Source organism: Cetorhinus maximus, chromosome 31 (genome assembly GCF_964194155.1).
Source record: "Cetorhinus maximus chromosome 31, sCetMax3.hap1.1, whole genome shotgun sequence".
NCBI lineage: Eukaryota > Metazoa > Chordata > Chondrichthyes > Lamniformes > Cetorhinidae > Cetorhinus > Cetorhinus maximus.
Genome location: NC_135909.1, coordinates 8,835,543 through 8,853,325, shown reverse-complemented (window position 1 = coordinate 8,853,325; position 17,783 = coordinate 8,835,543). Strand labels below are relative to the sequence as shown.

The following is a 17,783-nucleotide window of genomic DNA, read 5'->3' as shown; positions in this document are numbered from 1 at the left end:
TCTCAGCTGTCCCAACATTTCACTGAAATGAATTGTCTATTTAATTAAATTTCTCGTTATTTAGAGAGTTCCACTCCTTCCCTCTTGTACTTTTGCTGCAGTATCTGGGTTAAAATTACACAGCAGCTCCTTCCCCTCTGAACTTAACCCTCACTTGCAAAAAATTGAATTTTTTAAGTCTTCACTCTGAAATTTACTCTCTCTGTGTTTGAGCTCACAGGTCACTTGAGTTCTTGTTTGTAATTTAATTGCTCCACGTAATTTACCTGAAAGTAAGGTTTGATTTTGAATATCAATTCATTTGCACTGTAATTCCAGTTTATTTCAATTCTATATATCAACAAACTCGAAGTTTGCTCCTAATTTCTATGTTTTCAAAGGAAAATCTAGAGGTGACTTATTTGTTCTGCAATAACGTGCCTGCTCAACTCAGGTCAATAAATCCTGTTCTAAACAGAATGCGTTATCCAGACAATACATCTACTTGATGCGCTGATGGTGCACGGAGCACTCAGCTTTTACTCACTGATCTTCACAAGAGTTGATTCAGTTTTGATGTTGACTTGTTCGCTGGTGTCGATTTACTCAGACTCTTCACCTGATTTCTGTGCTGTCCAATGAAGCTTTCTCAGCAGAGTTCTCATAATAACTTGACTTTTCCTCATAGGATTTCAATCTTGATGGTTTTTGAACTATTTTATCAAATGATTTTGTTTTGTAAATGTCACAGTCGCTCTCATGATCAGGCAGAAAGTTTAACTGCTGTGTTTTCAAGCAGCCGACAGCTTTATTTGAGATGTCATTGAGACAGCATTTTGAGTTTGACTCCAGTCACAAAATGTTCCGATGAAGCTCAAGGTTCGCTCGAGGAGCAGCGGCTCATCCTTCAATGAGGAACTTTACAGCCTTCCAGTGTGAACATTCAGCTCAACAATATCGCTCTGTAAAAACTGCCAACATTCTGATTCCCTTCTGTTCGCAGATGTGGGTTTGAGCTAAAAACAAAAAACTACTGCCGATGCTGGAAATCCAAAACAAAAACAGAATTACCTGGAAAAACTCAGCAGGTCTGGCAGCATCGGCGGAGAAGAAAAGAGTTGACGTTTCGAGTCCTCATGACCCTTCAGCAGAACTAACAGACCTTTCTGCTGAAGGGTCATGAGGACTCGAAACGTCAACTCTTCGCCGATGCTGCCAGACCTGCTGAGTTTTTCCAGGTAATTCTGTTTTTGTTGTGGGTTTGAGCCTCGGTTTCACTGAGATGTTCTGAATTGATCTTTTTCTTGACGTCACAAAGCGCTTTATTATTCAACACGTCTGTCCATTACAGGGGCTGATGGAAGATCCAATCAGTGAGGTGCGCATTCACCCTTTTAAAACATTATTTCAGGGGCTGTGAGCGTCGCTTGCAAGGCCAGTCTCTGTTACACATCCCAAACTGTCCTTGAACTCAGTGGCTTTCTCAACGGCAGTTAGGAATCAAACTCATATGTAGGCCACACCAGGGAAGACATCAGTGAACCACCACTGAGACTAGCGTTTAATTGCAGGTTTTAATTATTGAGTTTAATTTCCATCAGCGACTATGGTGGGAAATGAACCCAAGTCCCCGGAATATTTCCACTGCTCCAATGTTTCCCCTTAGAGAGAGACGGAAATATCAAGTCAAATGGACACTAAGTCGTATCCCCATGTTATTGTGAACAAAAGTATCGAATCCAAGATCTTACAAGAAAAGTCGAAGCAAGCTGGACTCATAACTTCGGTTGGAGAATCACATCAGTGATTCCAGGCAGAGCTTCTGCAAAATCACCGCAATAAGGCGAAAACAGTTGATAAAGTAACGACGAAGCTGGGATTCGAACCCACGCGTGCAAAACTCAATGGATTAGCAGTCCATCGCCTTAACCTCTCGGCCACCTCGTTGCAAAACACAGTCGATTAAACCCCCTTCTAAACTTTTTGCATCCATGAACCGTTGAAATAAATGATCCTCTTTGGTACAGGCCCTGAATATTCAGCCAGATGTGTAAAGATGGAAATGTAGTTTATGTCATTAAAATGAATGCCCATCACATCAGATCAGGGACTGTTGTAAACCGACTGATTTGAATCACTTCAACGCTTCAAACTAACATCCAACATGTTTCTACACAGTGTGAAAATCCACCGCGGAAAGACCGGAACATACAAGCATTTGGTAGCAAAAGGAAACCCCTCCCAGCTCACTGCAAGCACCGGAACACAGCTAAAATGTGGTAAATTAAAATGAAACACTGGGGTTCTCAGCTCTGCTTGTCCTTTCAGTCAAGATTGAAACTGAGTGCAATCAGCCTCCCACGTGAATCCACAAATAGACAGTTCACTCATTTGATGCATTAGAATAAATTCAGAGTCTCATGGCACGGAGAAACGCTCTTTAAACTTGGCATTCATTTATATCACGTGTGTTGAGGTGATGCATTCCCTGCAATGACTTCCTGGGTGTTCAAACTTGCTCCTGATTTCCGGAACCGCCACCACCTCGAGCGCGAAAGAAAATGCTGCATTAAGATGGGCTCGTCCGGGAATTGAACCCGGGACCTCAGGCATATTAATTCAAAGGAAAAACCCAAAGCGACCAACAAGCCACCTTCTTAACAAGATGCACTCAAGGAATCATTTCATTGTCACACAAAGTGCATCAATCATAAGCGAATTACAGCTCAGGCTGGAAATATTTTCGAATGTTTTAGAAACCCCGGGGACGACTCCAAATAGTGGAGAGTTTCCCGCCTTATTTCCATTGACTTCAGTTTTGCTGGGGTTCCTTGATGCCACATTACGTCAAATACTTGTTTGAACTCAAGTGCAACCACTTGCACCTCGCGTCTTAAGTTCAGCTGTTTTCTCCATGTTTGGACCAAGGCTCCAATGAGGTCAGGAGCTGAGTGACCCTGGCAGAAAACAAACTGAGCTTCAGTGAGCGGGTTATTGCCGCTTGATCGCACTGTAGAAGACATTTTCCCTCACTTTCTTGATAAACGAGTGAAGACTGATGGGGCGGTTTTTTTCCGGTTGAATTTTCCAGTTTTTTTGTGGATCAGACAGATCTGAGCAATTTCCCACATTGCCGGGTACATGCCAGTCCTATAGCTGCACTGGGACAACTTGGTGAGGGGCGAGGCTATTTCTGGAGCACAGGTTTTCAGGGCTGCTGCAGGAATGGTGTCAGGGCCCAAAGCCTTTGCAGTTACCCGTGCCTTCAGCCATTTCTTGATTTCACTTGGAGTGAATAGAGCTGGCTTAAAATTGACATCTCTGATGCATTCCCCCGGCTTTGAACAAAAGCGGAACTGAGGAAATCACATACGTGGCTCTATGAAACTGATCAGCTAAACAGTGAAAGGTGACAGGGTTTATCACAAGCGGGTTCCATTAATTCAGATACAGATTTGGTGTAAAACTAGCCATGACCAAGTGCGAAACACACATTTTTCTGATCTGCATGCAGTTAAATGTGCTCCCGCTGTGACGTTTACATACTCGTGAGTTGGGAAACTCTTTCAAGTTACCAACAGTCACAGATTGCAACTTCTTTCGAGTACAATCACAGTTCTTAGTTTTCCGGGAGCGGGACAACAACCCACAACCCTCTGATTCAAAGGCGAGGGTGCTATGAACTGAGCCACAGCTGACACCAGCTCGTGAGTTGAGAAGCTGTAGGCGTTATCTGGTTGAGGTAATTGAGATGATTAATAGGTTTTAATGCGGAGAAACGATTTTCTCTGGCGGGGGAGTGCAGAACAAATGTATGTAACCTTAAACTTAGAGCGAAGCCATTTAATAGTGACGTCAGGGAGCAATTCACTCAAAGGATGAAGAAAGCTGTTTGTCGGACAATCCCTGTGTAGCGATTGGCCGAGAGATTATGGCAATGAACTGATGCTTCGTTGGGCTTTGCACCCCCTCTTTATCACGAAAAACTGGAAAACTGGAGGGAACTGAAATGAGGCGATGGCTGTCCTTTGTCATTATGCGATCATGTTCTCTAATGTAAGCGCAGGACTGCAGGTGCCTGTAAAACTAACATCCTTAGTTCTCTGGTTCAATTCTGGCTCGAAGAACGCATTTCTGTCAGCCGAAATAGCTCAGTTGGGAGAGCGTTAGACTGAAGACCTAAAGGTCCCTGGTTCGATCCCGGGTTTCGGCAGCAAATAGCAAATCCTTTCGCCTGAGCGTCGCTAGCCGATGGCGCCGACCGTTTTTGGGAAGGCCTAGTCCCGCTTCTGAGGGTAGGGGTCTCATCCACCGCACACGGAGAGCTCTGTGACCGCTGGTCCACCTTACTTGAATAAAGCTCGGTTTAACCTTTCTTGAAAAAAACATATGAAAAAGCGCTGGCCATATGTTCCCAGCTTCTGGTTCCTCGATCAGTCATTGACTGATTTTAATTTCCTGAAAATCCGTCTGTTGATGCATTGCATTGGTGCTTTTTTTCACTTTAACCAGGGGACCGTAATTGGAATCCAAGTAGTCCATTGTTTCCCTCTCGTTTATTAACATTTCTTTGTGTCTGTGTCTCTCAGTGATTAGGTCACTATGAAATGAGCTCGCCTCAGTCATGCGGCGGATGGATCTCATGAGTATTACAAATATTTACCCTTTCCTTTTAAATTCAGATCAGGATTTCTCATTGAAACACAGGAAATGCTGCTTCACCTGCTCCAAGGTCACTTCTATGACTCACTGAAACAACATAATTTGACCTTTCAGTAAGCTCTTTGGGTGCAGCCGTTTCTGGGGGTCTTCCTCAGTCACGCATATTGGAATCGGATCTTAGTTTTCTGCATGTTTAGTGGGAAGCCCAATATGTCATCGGCTTTATAGAAGGAGTCGACAGTGACCTGGAGCTAAGTTTCTGAGTGAGCACCCTTTTACGAGCGGGATGGGAGGAGTGCGCCCTTGGTCTATTCCCAGTACTCTACAGGTCACAACATTGGCTCAAATGTTCAATTTACTCACCAAAATTGCCAATTATTTACCTTCACCACTGTTCCCGAGAATAAAAGAGGTTTTAAAGTGGATTATTTCGATGAACAATAAATATGTTTGTTTATTATAGAAAAAGGTATTTTCGAATAGAAAAGTACAGTATGGATCTGACATTATGCGAATTAATCTTTTGAGATACCATAAGTCACACACACACACACACACACATATACACACACATATACACACACACGCTCTCCCTCTCTCACAAACACACATACACACACGCATTCATAATAGGAAACCATGATAGTAAAAAGAGAAATAGGGGAAATTAAAGCAAAATGATGGGGATGCTGGAAATCAGAAACAATAACAGAAAATGCTGCAAAAAATCAGCTGCTCTAACAGCATCTGTGGGGAGAAGTAAATACAGAGTCAACGTTTCGAGCCCTTATGAACCTTCTTTAGAAAGGGAGGAATTTTGCCAAAAATTAAAAGTCAATCGATCAAGGCAAAAGACAGGGTGTGCAGTCCTTGAGATGGGGTCAGTGTTCGACAGTAACTCCCCCAGCACTGATCCGTGACAACATCAAGCAGTTGGTCCTTCTCTTCTCAAAGGAAAAAAAGCCCACTTTTTAAAACACAGTTTTCCAGGTATGATTTCTTTCAGAACCATGAAATCCATGTGACCCCCAGTGTACAGAGCCCTATCGGGTCAAAATGTTCACAGCCTGATTTCAACATGTAGGCTTGTCTGAAAGAACATTCAGCTTGGCAGAGTTGGGGGGTGGCTGCGGGTCCGGGGGAAGGGGGGCGGGGGAGGGGTGGGGGGTAGTGCTGGGGGTGCAGGGGGGCGAGGGTGGTGGCAATTGGGTGAAGCAGTGAGAGGAGGGGCGTGTGGTGGGGGCAGATGATGGTGGGTTGGACGGAAGGGTTACAGCTTCATGTTACTTGACCATATTTTAGCTGTGTTTTAGGAGTTGCAGAAAGTCAGCTTTAATTGGACTTAGCAAAGAAGCTCAGGAGGAATTAACGGTCAGGGAAGTTAGGCAGCGCTCACTTCAATTACTGGTCATCACATGTCTAAGTGGCAGTTTCTCAGGGCAGTAAGAGTTGGGATGGGGTTACTTTTGACAGAAAGTGTTGAAGTGGCATTTTCCTGCGACAGAACTGATAGCCAAGAATGTGCGGTAAATTAACAGAAAGTCCAACAACTCATCCACACCGTCAAGCTGGTGAAACGAAATGACTGGCGACCTGGCTCTCACCCTGATCACTCGGTTCTCGGACTCCTGCCATGTTCCGATGAAGCTCAGGGTTCGCTGGAGGAGCAGCGGCTCATCCTTCAATGAGGAACTTCACAGCCTTCCAGTGTGAACATTCAGCTCAACAATATCGCTCTGTAAAAACTGCCAACATTCTGATTCCCTTCTGTTCGCAGATGTGGGTTTGAGTCTCGGTTTCACTGAAATTTATATTTTTCTTGACGTCACAAAGCGCTTTAATATTCAACACGTCTGTCCATTACAGGGGCTGATGGAAGATCCAATCAGTGAGGTGCGCATTCACCCTTTTAAAACATTATTTCAGGGGATGTGACCGTCGTTCGCAAGGTCAGTCTTTGTTACAAATCCCAAACTGTCCTTGAATCAGTAGATTTCTCAGCGGGCAGTTTGGAATCAAACTGATCCCTAGGCCAGACCAGGGAAGACATCGGTGAACCACCACTGAGATTAGTGTTTAATTGCAGGTTTTAATTATTGAGTTTAATTTCCATCAGCAACTATTTTGGGAAATGAACCCAAGTCCCCGGAATATTTCCACTGCTCCAATGTTTCCCCTGAGAGAGATGGAAATAACATGTCGAAAGGACACTAAGTCGGATCCCCATGTTATTGTGAACAGAAGTATCGAATCCAAGATCTTACAAGAAAAGTCGACGCAAGCTGGCCTCATAACTTGGGTTGGAGTATCACATCAGTGATTCCAGGCAGAGCTTCTGCAAAATCACCGGAATAAGACGGAAACAGTTGATAAAGTAACGACGAGGGTGGGATTCAAACCCACGCGTGCAAAGCACAATGGATTAGCAGTCCATCGCCTTAACCTCTCGGCCACCTCATCGCAAAATGCCCTTTCTTAAACCCCCTTCTATACTTTTTGCATCCATGAACCGTTGAAATAAATGATCCTCTTTGGTACAGGCCCTGAATATTCGGCCAGATGTGTAAAAGTGGAAACATAGTTTATCTTATTAAAATAAATGTGCATCACATCAGATCAAGGACTGTTGTAAACCGACTGATATGAATCGCTTCAAGACTTTAACCTAACATGTTTCTATACAGTGTGAAAACCCACCGCGGAAAGACTTCAACATAAAAGCATTTGATAGCAAAAGGAAACCCCTCCCAGCTCACTGCGAGCACCGGAACACAGCTAAAATGTGGTAAATTAAAATGGAACACTGGGATTCCCAGCTCTGCTTGTCCTTTCAGTCAAGATTGAAACTGAGTGCAATCAGCCTCCCACGTGAATCCACAAGTGGACAGCTCCCTTATTTGATGTATTAGGATAAATTTAGAGTCTCATGGCACGGAGAAACGTTCTTTAAACTTGACATTCATTTTTATCACGTGTGTTAAAGTGATGCATCCCCTGCAATGACTTCCCGGGTGTTCAAACCTGGTCCTGATTTCCGGAACCGCCACCACCTCGAGCGCGAAAAGAAATGCTGCATTAAGATGGGCTCGTCCGGGAATGGAACCCGGGACCTGACGCATATGAATCCACAGGAAAGCCCAAAGCGACAAACAAGCTAACGACATAACACAAACCAATCAAGGAATCCTTTCATTGTCACACAAAGTGAATCAATCATAAGCGAATTACTGTTCCTGCTGGAAATCTTTTCGGATGTTTTAGAAACCCCGGGGACGACTCCAACCAGTGGTGAGTTTCCCGCCTTACTTCTTTTGACTTCAGTATTGCTGGGGTTCCTTGATGCCACATTAGGTCAAATGCTTCTTTGAACTCAAGTGCAGTCACTTGCACCTCACGTCTTGAGTTCAGTTGTTTTCTTCATGTTTGGACCAAGGCTGCAATGAGGTCAGGAGCTGAGTGACCCTGGCTGGAGACAAACTGAACTTCAGTGAGCGGATTAGTGCGGAGTAAGGGTCACTTGATCGCACTGACGAAGACATTTTCCCTCACCTTCTTATTCAACTAGAGTAGGCTGATGGGGCGGCTTTTTCCGGTTGGATTTTCCTGTTTTTTTGTGGACAAGACAGACCTGAGCAATTTCACACATTTCCGGCTAGATGCCAGTCCTGTTCCTGCACTGGAACAACTTGGCGAGGGGCGAGGCTATTTCTGGAGCACAGGTTTTCAATACTGCTGCCGGATTGGTGTCGGGGCCCAAAGCCTTTGCAGTTACCCGTGCCTTCAGCCATTTCTTGATTTCACTTGGAGTGAATGGAGCTGGCTGAAGACTGACATCTCTGTTGCATTTCCCCGGCTTTGTACAAAAGCAGAACTGAGCAAATCGCATACGTGGCTCTATGAAACTGATCAGCCCCAGTGAAAGGCGACAGTGTTTATCACAAGTGGGTTCCATTAATTCAGATACAGATTTGGTGTAAAACTAGCCATGACAAGTGCGACACACACATTTTTCTGATCTGCAGTTAGATGTGCTCCCGCTGTGACGCTAACATACTCGTGAGTTGGGAAAGTGTAGGCGCTATCTGGTTGAGGTAATTGAGATGATTAGTAGGTTTTAATGCGGAGAAACGATTTCCTCTGGCGAGGGAGTGCAGAACAAATGTATATAACCTTAAACTTAGAGCGAAGCCATTTAATAGTGACGTCAGGGAGCAATTCACTCAAAGGATGAAGAAAGTTGTTTGTAGGACAGTCCCTGTGTAGCGATTGGCCGAGAGATTATGGCAATGAACTGATGCTTCGTTGGGCTTTGCACCCCCTCTTCATCAAGAAAAACTGGAAAACTGGAGGGAACTGAAACGAGGTGATGGCTGTCCTTTGTCATTATATGATCATGTTCTTTAATATAAGCGCAGGACTGCAGGTGCCTGTAAAACTAACATCCTTAGGTCTCTGGTTTAATTCTGGCTCGAAGAACGCCCTTCTGTCAGCCGAAATACCTCAGTTGGGAGAGCGTTAGACTGAAGATCTAAAGGTCCCTGGTCCCATCCCGGGTTTCGGCAGCATGTTGCAAGCCCTTTCGCCTGAGCGTCGCTAGCTGATTTCGCCAGCGGTTTTTGGGAAGACCCAGTCCCGCTTCTGAGGGTAGGGGTCTCCTCCAACGCACACGGACAGCTCTGTGCCCGCTGGTCCACCTTACTGGAATAAAGCTCGGTTTGACCATTCTTGAAAAAGCACTGGTCAACTCAGCACCCATATAAACTATGCTAACAACCGTGCAACGCTCATATGTTCGCAGCTTCTGGTTCCTCGATCAGTCATTGGAATTTTAAATTCCTGAAAATCCGTCTGTTGATGCATTGCAATTCTGCTTTTTTTTAACATTAACCAGGAGACCGTAATTGGAATTCAATTAATCCATTGTTTCCCTCCCGTTTATTAATATTTCTTTGTGTCTGTGTCCCTCAGTGATTAGGTCGAGAAATGAGCTCGCCTCAGTCATGCGGCAGACGGATCTCATGAGTATTACAAATATTTACTCTTTCCTTTTAAATTCAGATCAGCATTTCTCATTGAAACACGGGAAATGCTGCTTAACCTGCTCCAAGGTCACTTCTATGACTCACTGAAACAACATAATTTGACCTTTCAGTAAGCTCTTTGTGTGCAGCCGTTTCTCGGGGTCTTCCTCAGTCACGAATATTGGAATCGGACCTTAGTTTTCTGCATGTTTAGTGGGAAGCCCAATATGTCATCGGCTTTACAGAAGGAGTCGACAGTGACCTGGAGCTAAGTTTCTGAGTGAGCACACTGTTACGAGTGGGATGGGAGGAGTGCGCGGTTGGTCTAGTCCCACTACTCCACAGGTCGCAACATTGGCTCAAATGTTCATTTGACTCACCAAAATTGCCAATTATTTACTTTCACCAGTGTTCCCGAGAATAAAAGAGGTTTCAAAGTGGATTATTTCGATGAACAATAAATTCATTTGTTTATTATAAAAAAAGGTATTTTCGAATAGACATGTAAAGCTTATGAACATACAGTATGGATCTGAAGTCACACAGACACACGTTCTCCCTCTCTCACAAACACACACACACACACACATACACACAGACACACGTTCTCCCTCTCTCACAAACACACACACACACACATACACACACGCACCCATCATAGGAACCAACACACACATACACACAGAAATACGCTCTCCCTCTCTCACAAACACACACACACACACACATACACACACGCACGCATAATAGGAAACCATGATAGTAAAAAGAGAACTAGGGGAAATTAAAGCATAATGATGGGGATGTTGGAAATCAGAAACAAAAACAGAAAATGCTGGAAAAAAATCAGCTGGTCTAACAGCATCTGTGGGGAGAAATAAATACAGAGTCAACGTTTCGAGTCCTTCTGACGCTTCTCTAGAAAGGGGGTAATTTTGCCAAACATTAAACGTCAATGGATCAAGGCAAAGGTCAGGGTGCGCAGTCTTGAGATGGGGTCATTGTTCTACAGTCGCTCCCCCCGCACTGATCAGTGACAACATCAAGCAGTTGGTCCTTCTCTTCTCAAAGGAAAAAAAAGCCCATTTTTTACAAGACAGTCTCCCGGGCATGTTTTCCTTCAGAACCATGAAATCCATGTGACCCCCTTTGTACACAGCCCAATTGGATCAAAATGTTCACAGCCTGATTTGAACATGGTGTTGTAGGCTTGTCTGAAAGAACATTCAGTCTGGCAGAGCTGGGGGTGGCTGTGGGGCCGGGGGGGAAGGGGGAGTGGGATTGGTGTGGAGGGGAGGGGAGTGGCGAGGGTGGTTGTAGTTGGGGGGGTGCACTGAGGGGAGGGACGTGTTGTGGGGGCAGATGATGGTGGGTTAGGCGGGAAGGTTACAGCTTCATATTATTTGACCATATTTTAGCTGCGTTATAGGAGTTGCAGAAAGTCAGCTTTAATTCGACTTAGTAAAGAAGCTCAGGGGGAATTAACGGTCAGGGACGTTAGGCAGCGCTCACTTCAATTACTGGTCATCACATGTCTAAGTGGCAGTTTCTCAGGGCAGTAAGAGTTGGGATGGGGTTACTTTTGACAGGAAGTGTTGAAGTGGCATTTTCCTGTGACAGAACTGATAGCCAAGAATGTGCGGTAAATTAACAGAAAGTCCAACAACTCATCCACACAGTCAAGCTGGTGAAACGAAATGACTGGCGACCTGGCTTTCACCCTGATCACTCGGTTCTCGGACTCCTGTAATGTTCCGATGAAGCTCAAGGTTCGCTCGAGGAGCAGCGGCTCATCCTTCAACGAGGAACTTTACAGCCTTCCAGTGTGAACATTCAGCTCAACAATATCACTCTGTAAAAACTGCCAACATTCTGATTCCCTTCTGTTCGCAGATGTGGGTTTGAGCCTCGGTTTCACTGAGATGTTCTGAATTGATCTTTCTCCTGACGTCACAAAGCGCTTTATTATCCAACACGTCTGACCATTACAGGGGCTGATGGAAGATCTAATCAGTGAGGTGCACATTCAACCTTTTAAAACATTATTTCAGGGGTTGTGAACGTCGTTCGCAAGGCCAGTCTCTGTAATACATCTCAAACTGTCCTTGAAATCAATGGCTTTCTCAGCGGGCAGTTAGGAATCAAACTCATATGTAGGCCAGACATCAGTGGGAAGACATCAGTGAACCACCACTGAGCTTAGCGTTTAATTGCAGGCTTTAATTATTGAGTTTAATTTCCACCAGCAACCTATGGTGGGAAATGAACCCACGTCCCCGGAATATTTCCACTGCTCCAATGTTTGACCTTAGAGGGAGATCGAAATATCATGTCGAATGAACTCTAAGTCGGATCCCCATATTATTGTGAACAAAAGTATCGAATCCAAGATCTTAAAAGAAAAGTCGAAGCAAGCTGGAGTTAAGTTTCGGAGTGAACACCCTGTTACGAGCGGGGTGGGAGGAGTGTGCCCTTGGTCTAGTCCCACTACTCCACAGGTCGCAACATTGGTTGAAATGTTCAATTGACTTTCCAAAATGGCCAATTATAAACCTTCACCTCTGTTCCCGAAAATAAAAGAGATTTTAAAGTGGATTATTTCGATGAACAATAAATTTGTTTGTTTATTATAAGAAAAGGTATTTTCGAATAGAAAAGTAAAGCTTATGAACATAGAGTATGGATCTGAAATTATGCGAATTAATCTTTCGAGATAAAAAGTCATATACATACACACACACACATACACATACACACACACACATACACATGCTCTCCCTCTCTCACAAACACACACACACTTACTTACACGTGCTCATAATAGAAAACCATGATATTAAAAAGAGAAATAGGGGAAATTAAAGCAAAATGATGAGGATCTTGAAAATCAAAAACAGAAACAGAAAATGCTGGAAATTATCAGCTGGACTAACAGCATCTGTGGGGAGAAATAAATACAGAGTCAATGTTTCGAGTCCTTATGACCCTTCTTTAGAAAGGGGGGAATTTTGCCAAACGTTAAAATCCAATGGATCAAGGCAAAGGTCAGGGTGCGCAGGCCTTGAGATGGGGTCAGGGTTCCACAGTCGCTCCCCAGCACTGATCCGAGACAACATCAAGCAGTTGGACCTTCTCTTCTCGAAGGAAAAAAAAGCCCACTTTTGAAAACACAGTTTTCCAGGTATGTTTTCATTCAGAACCATGAAAACCATGTGACCTCCCTTTGTACACAGCCCAATTGGGTCAAAATGTTCACAGCCTGATTTTCACATGGAGTTGAAGTTTTGTCTGAAAGAACATTCAGACTGGCAGAGCTGAGGGTGGCTGTGCGGCCGGGGATGGGGGGGAGGTGGGAGGGTTACAGCTTCATATTACTTGACCATATTTTAGCCGTGTTATAGGAGTTGCAGAAAGTCAGCTTTAATTCGACTTAGCAAAGAAGCTCAGGGGGAATTAACGGTCAGGGAAGTTAGGCAGCGCTCACTTCAATTGCTGGTCATCACATGTCTAAGTGACAGTTTCTCAGGGCATTAAGTGTTGGGATGGGGTTACTTTTGACAGAAAGTGTTGACGTGGCATTTTCCCGCGACAAAACTGATAGCCAACAATGTGCGGTAAATTAACAGAAAGTCCAAACATATCATCCACACAGTCAAGCTGGTGAAACGAAAAGACTGGCGACCTGGCTCTCACCCTGATCACTCGGTTCTCGGACTCCTGCAATGTTCCGATGAAGCTCAAGATTGGAACAGCGCCTCATCCTTCAATGAGGAACTTTACAGCCTTCCAGTGTGAACATTCAGCTCAACAATATCGCTCTGTAAAAACTGCCAACATTCTGATTCCCTTCTGTTCGCAGATGTGGGTTTGAGCCTCGGCAGTTGTTCATCAATCCGCGATTTAAAACCTCCACCAGTTACATATTTTTTTCTCTTTATTGCTCCACATACGGAGCCGAGTGCCCTACTTCTGTGCTGTTTAACTCTCGGAGCTGATGTTTCCCTCTCTCTGGCGATGCAGCACAAACTCTGTTGTGATTTTATCTCTCCCGATTTCCAAGATTTTCCAGGGCGTCGTTTTTGCTTTTTTCCCGCTTCCCTTTCACTGGCTTAACCCCTATCACAAAATATTTTCCTCTCCTGTTCAGGTGAAAAGTCACTTACCTACAACACGAACTCTGTTTCACCGCCCATGTGTAATTCTTACATTTCCTGTGTTACTCTCGCGGTGTGAAAGGATAGTTGACTGGCTTTGGATGTTAATGGAACTAGATGCCCGCTTCGTCACGGCAAGCGGCTACCAGGAGGGCAGAGGAAACGTTTCAGGGACTCCCTCAAAGCCTCCCTGATAAAATGCAACATTCCCACTGATTTGTGGGAATCTCTTGCTCGAAACGCCCGAACTGGAGAAGAAACATCCGCGAAGGTGCCAACCATTTGGAACGTCTCCGACAGGCCCAGGTGGAGGCCAAGCGCAAACAGCGGAAGGAGCGGAGCAAAATCCGAGCATCCCACCCACCCGCCTCCTCAAACACTACCTGCCCCAACCTGTGGCAGAGTGTGCGGAGCCAGCATTGGACTTTTTAGGCTCCTCAGAACCCGCAACGTGGAAAAAAAGCCATTCTCAGTGACGAGTTACTGCCTAAGAAGAAGAAGATGAAGAGGCTGTGGGATGGGTATGATTCTCGCTTAGCCATTCTTATTGAGATATTCTGCGAGAGGTGTCGTATTCAAATCTCGGACGAGACCCCAAGTGTTATCAACTATCGCCCTAAGTCACTGATGGGACTTATTTAAGAGAATGAATATGTTTTTGTTCTGGAGAAGGTGGGATTTTTTTATTTCAGGAATTTAGCAGCGATTGAGTGAAGGTCAACGGGCCAAGATTTAGAGAGGACAAAAAAATTGCAGGGACATTTTGAGGAGAGGTGCGGACAATAGTAACTGACTTCATGATCCAAAATCAATCTGAGATCCCGAGGCCAAGGGTCTGGGAATCAGTGGATCATTCAAAAATTCAAGAGACATAAATGCAGCACAGTTTTTGTGGCCAAGGCATTATTTGGCTGGAAGGACTGGTAGCCTGGTCCAAATGGATCAGGCGTCTGACTTCAATGTACATTATGATGTAATCAGAAGATAGCAGTTTCGTGTCCTGTCCCGTTGCTTCATACAGAAATCTGGTGGAACGTCCAGTAAACCAGGTTCCCACTCGTCAGCTGCAAGTTCTGCTTTTTCTTACAAACAATGCGGAGCTCTTTCTCAGAATGTATTTCCTTGTTACTTTGTGCATTAATCCCTCACTCATCTTTCGATTGTGTTTCGTTCCTAAGAAATCCACAATGTCTGACTAATGTCGAGAGAATATTGATATTTCCAATGGAACAAAAGGCTTTGAATCAATCAGTTTAATAAAATGCTGCGGAGGGAATTCCAATTTCCTCATCAAGCGGCTGAATGATTCGCTGAATGTTCAGTTGTTGTTTCCAGGGATGAAAGATGATGTCACTGGTCTCGGAATCCAGAGGACCAGGCTCATCTCTAGGGGCAAGTGTTCAAATCCCACCGTGGCAGCTCGTGGAATTTAAATTCAATCATTTCATGATTCTTGAATTGAAAACTGGTCTCTGTAATGATGGCCATGAAACTATCGTCGATTGTACTAAAAAAAAAATCTGGTTCACCAATGCACTTAAGAGGAAACAGTCTGCCGTCCTGACCTGGTCTGGTTTACATGTGACTCCATGCACATGGGGATATGGTTGACTCTTATCTGCCCTCGGAAAATACTGAGCAAGCCATCCAATTCGAGGGAGATTAGGGAAGGGCAGGATGTTCTGGCCGTGCAGTTGACGCCCACAGCCCACAGAAGAAGAATAAATAACAAAAAAATGCAATGCGTGGTATACAAGGACGAAAGGATTGACAGTTTGGATCTTTATTCTCTTGTAATAACAAGGCTGAGGGGTGGCCTAACGCTTGTATTTCAAATAGTGAAAACAATATTTCATGGGATGTGAGCGTCGCTCGCAAGGCCAGTCTTTGTTACACATCCCAAATTGTACTTGAACTCCGTGGATTTCTCAGCGGGCAGTTAGGAATCAAACTCATATGTAGGTCCGGCCAGGGAAGACATCAGTGAACCACCACTGAGATTAGCGTTTAATTAAAGGTTTTAATTATTGAGTTTAATTTCCAGCAGCAGCCATGGTGGGAAATGAACCCCAGTCCCCCGGATATTTCCACTGCTCCACTAACTCCCCTTAGAGAGAGATCGAAATATTAAGTCGAATGGACTCTAAATCGGATCCCCAAGTTATTGTTAACAATCAAATCGCAACGGAGATCTTAGAAGAAAACTCTATGCAATCTGGCCTCAGAACTTGGGTTGGAGGATCACATCAGTGATTCCAGGCAGACCTTCTGCAAAATCCCCGCACCAAGGAAGAAACAGTTGATGAAACAACGACCAAGGTGGGATTCGAACCTTAACGTGCAAAAATCAATTGATTTATATTCCATCACCTTAACCTCTCGGCCAGCTCAGCACAAATTAAAACCCCTTATATACTTTTTGCATTCATGAACTGTTGAAATAAATGATCCTCTTTGGTACAGGCCCTGAATATTCGGCCAGATGTGTAAAGGTGGAAATGTAGTTTCTGCCATTAACATAAATGCCCATCACATCAGATCAGGGACTGTTGTAAACCGACTGATGTGAATCACTTCAACACTTCAACCTGATATCAAACATGTTTCTACACAGTGTGAAAATCCAGCGCTGAAAGACCGGAACTTACAAGCATTTGGTTGCAAAAGGAAACCCCTCCCAGCTCACTGCAAGCACCGGAACGCATTAAAATGTGGTAAATTGTAATGAAACACTGGGGTTCCCAGCTCAGCTTGTCCTTTCAGTCAAGATTGTAACCGAGTGCCTACCTGAATCCACACGGAGTGAGTTGCCTTATTTGGCACATAGGGATAAATTCAGAGTCTCATGGCACGGAGAAACGTTCTTTAATCTTGACATTCATTTTCATCACGCGTGTTTTTAGTGATGCATTTTCTGCAATGTGTTCCCGGGTGTTCAAACCTGGTCCTCATTTCCGGAACTGCCACCACCTCGAGGGCAAACAAAATTACTGCATTAAGATGGGCTCGTCCGGGAATTGAACCCGGGAACTCTCGCACATTAATAAAATAAAATTCGCAAGGCAAGAATCATGCCACTAGACCAACGAGCTACCAGTACTACAAAGTGCAGTCAAAGGATCCTTTCCTTGTCACCCATAGTGTATCAAACAAAAGCGAATTACTGTTCCTGCTGGAAATCTTTTGGAATGTTTTAGAAACCCCGGGGATGACTCCAACCAGTGGAGAGTTTCCCTCCTCATTTCCATGAACTTTCAGTTTTGCTGGGATTCCTTGATGCCCGCAATAGGTCAAATGCTTCCCTGTACATAAGTGAACACTTGAACCTCATGGCTTGAGTTCAGCTGTTTCTCCATGTTTGGACCAAGGCTGCAAAGAGGTCAGAATGTGATTTAAAAGATGCCATACATGGGTTGGTTGTGTGGTCAGAAAATTGGCAAATGGAATTCAATCCCAGAAAGTTTGGGGTAATGCATTTGAGGAGGGCAGACAAAGAAAGGGAACACTCAATAAATGGGAAGATATTGAGACAGGTTGCGGAAGGGAGACACTTTGGAGTGCATGTTCACATTTCCCTGAAGGTGGCAAGACAGGGGGACAAGGTGGTAACGGAATGTTTTCCTTTATTGAACGAAATATTGAATACAAAAACAGGGATATAATGCTGGAAATCTATAAAACGCTGGTTAGGCCATTGTTGGAATTTTGTGCACTGTTCAGGTCATCACGTTACAGGAAGGACACAAATGCTCTGGAGGGTGTACAGAGAATATTTAAAAGAATGCTACAAGGGCTTGAAAATTGCAGCTGTGAGGAAGGTTGGATATTCTAGGGTTGTTTTCCTTAGGACAGAGGAGGTTGAGGGGTGACCTAATTGAGGTGCAAAAAGATTATGAGCGACCTAGGGCTGGGATTCAGAACCAGTTGGGTTTCTCTGGCAGAGAAACACCAGAGACATAAAGGGCCG

General features: G+C 44.4%; 1 long non-coding RNA gene and 4 other non-coding genes across 5 annotated transcripts in view; 3 read left to right on the top strand and 2 right to left on the bottom strand.

The window, feature by feature from the left end:
- LOC144670411 (uncharacterized) overlaps positions 1 to 17,783 on the top strand; it is an 80,001-nt gene that overhangs the window by 16,629 nt on the left and 45,589 nt on the right. The gene's annotated exons all lie outside the window — the stretch shown is intronic.
- trnas-gcu (transfer RNA serine (anticodon GCU)) lies at positions 1,845 to 1,926 on the bottom strand. The gene has a single exon. It is a non-coding gene; the product is annotated as a tRNA-Ser (tRNA).
- Positions 4,120 to 4,192, top strand: trnaf-gaa (transfer RNA phenylalanine (anticodon GAA)). The gene has a single exon. It is a non-coding gene; the product is annotated as a tRNA-Phe (tRNA).
- Positions 7,020 to 7,101, bottom strand: trnas-gcu (transfer RNA serine (anticodon GCU)). Its single transcript has one exon. It is a non-coding gene; the product is annotated as a tRNA-Ser (tRNA).
- On the top strand, positions 9,131 to 9,203 carry trnaf-gaa (transfer RNA phenylalanine (anticodon GAA)). Its single transcript has one exon. It is a non-coding gene; the product is annotated as a tRNA-Phe (tRNA).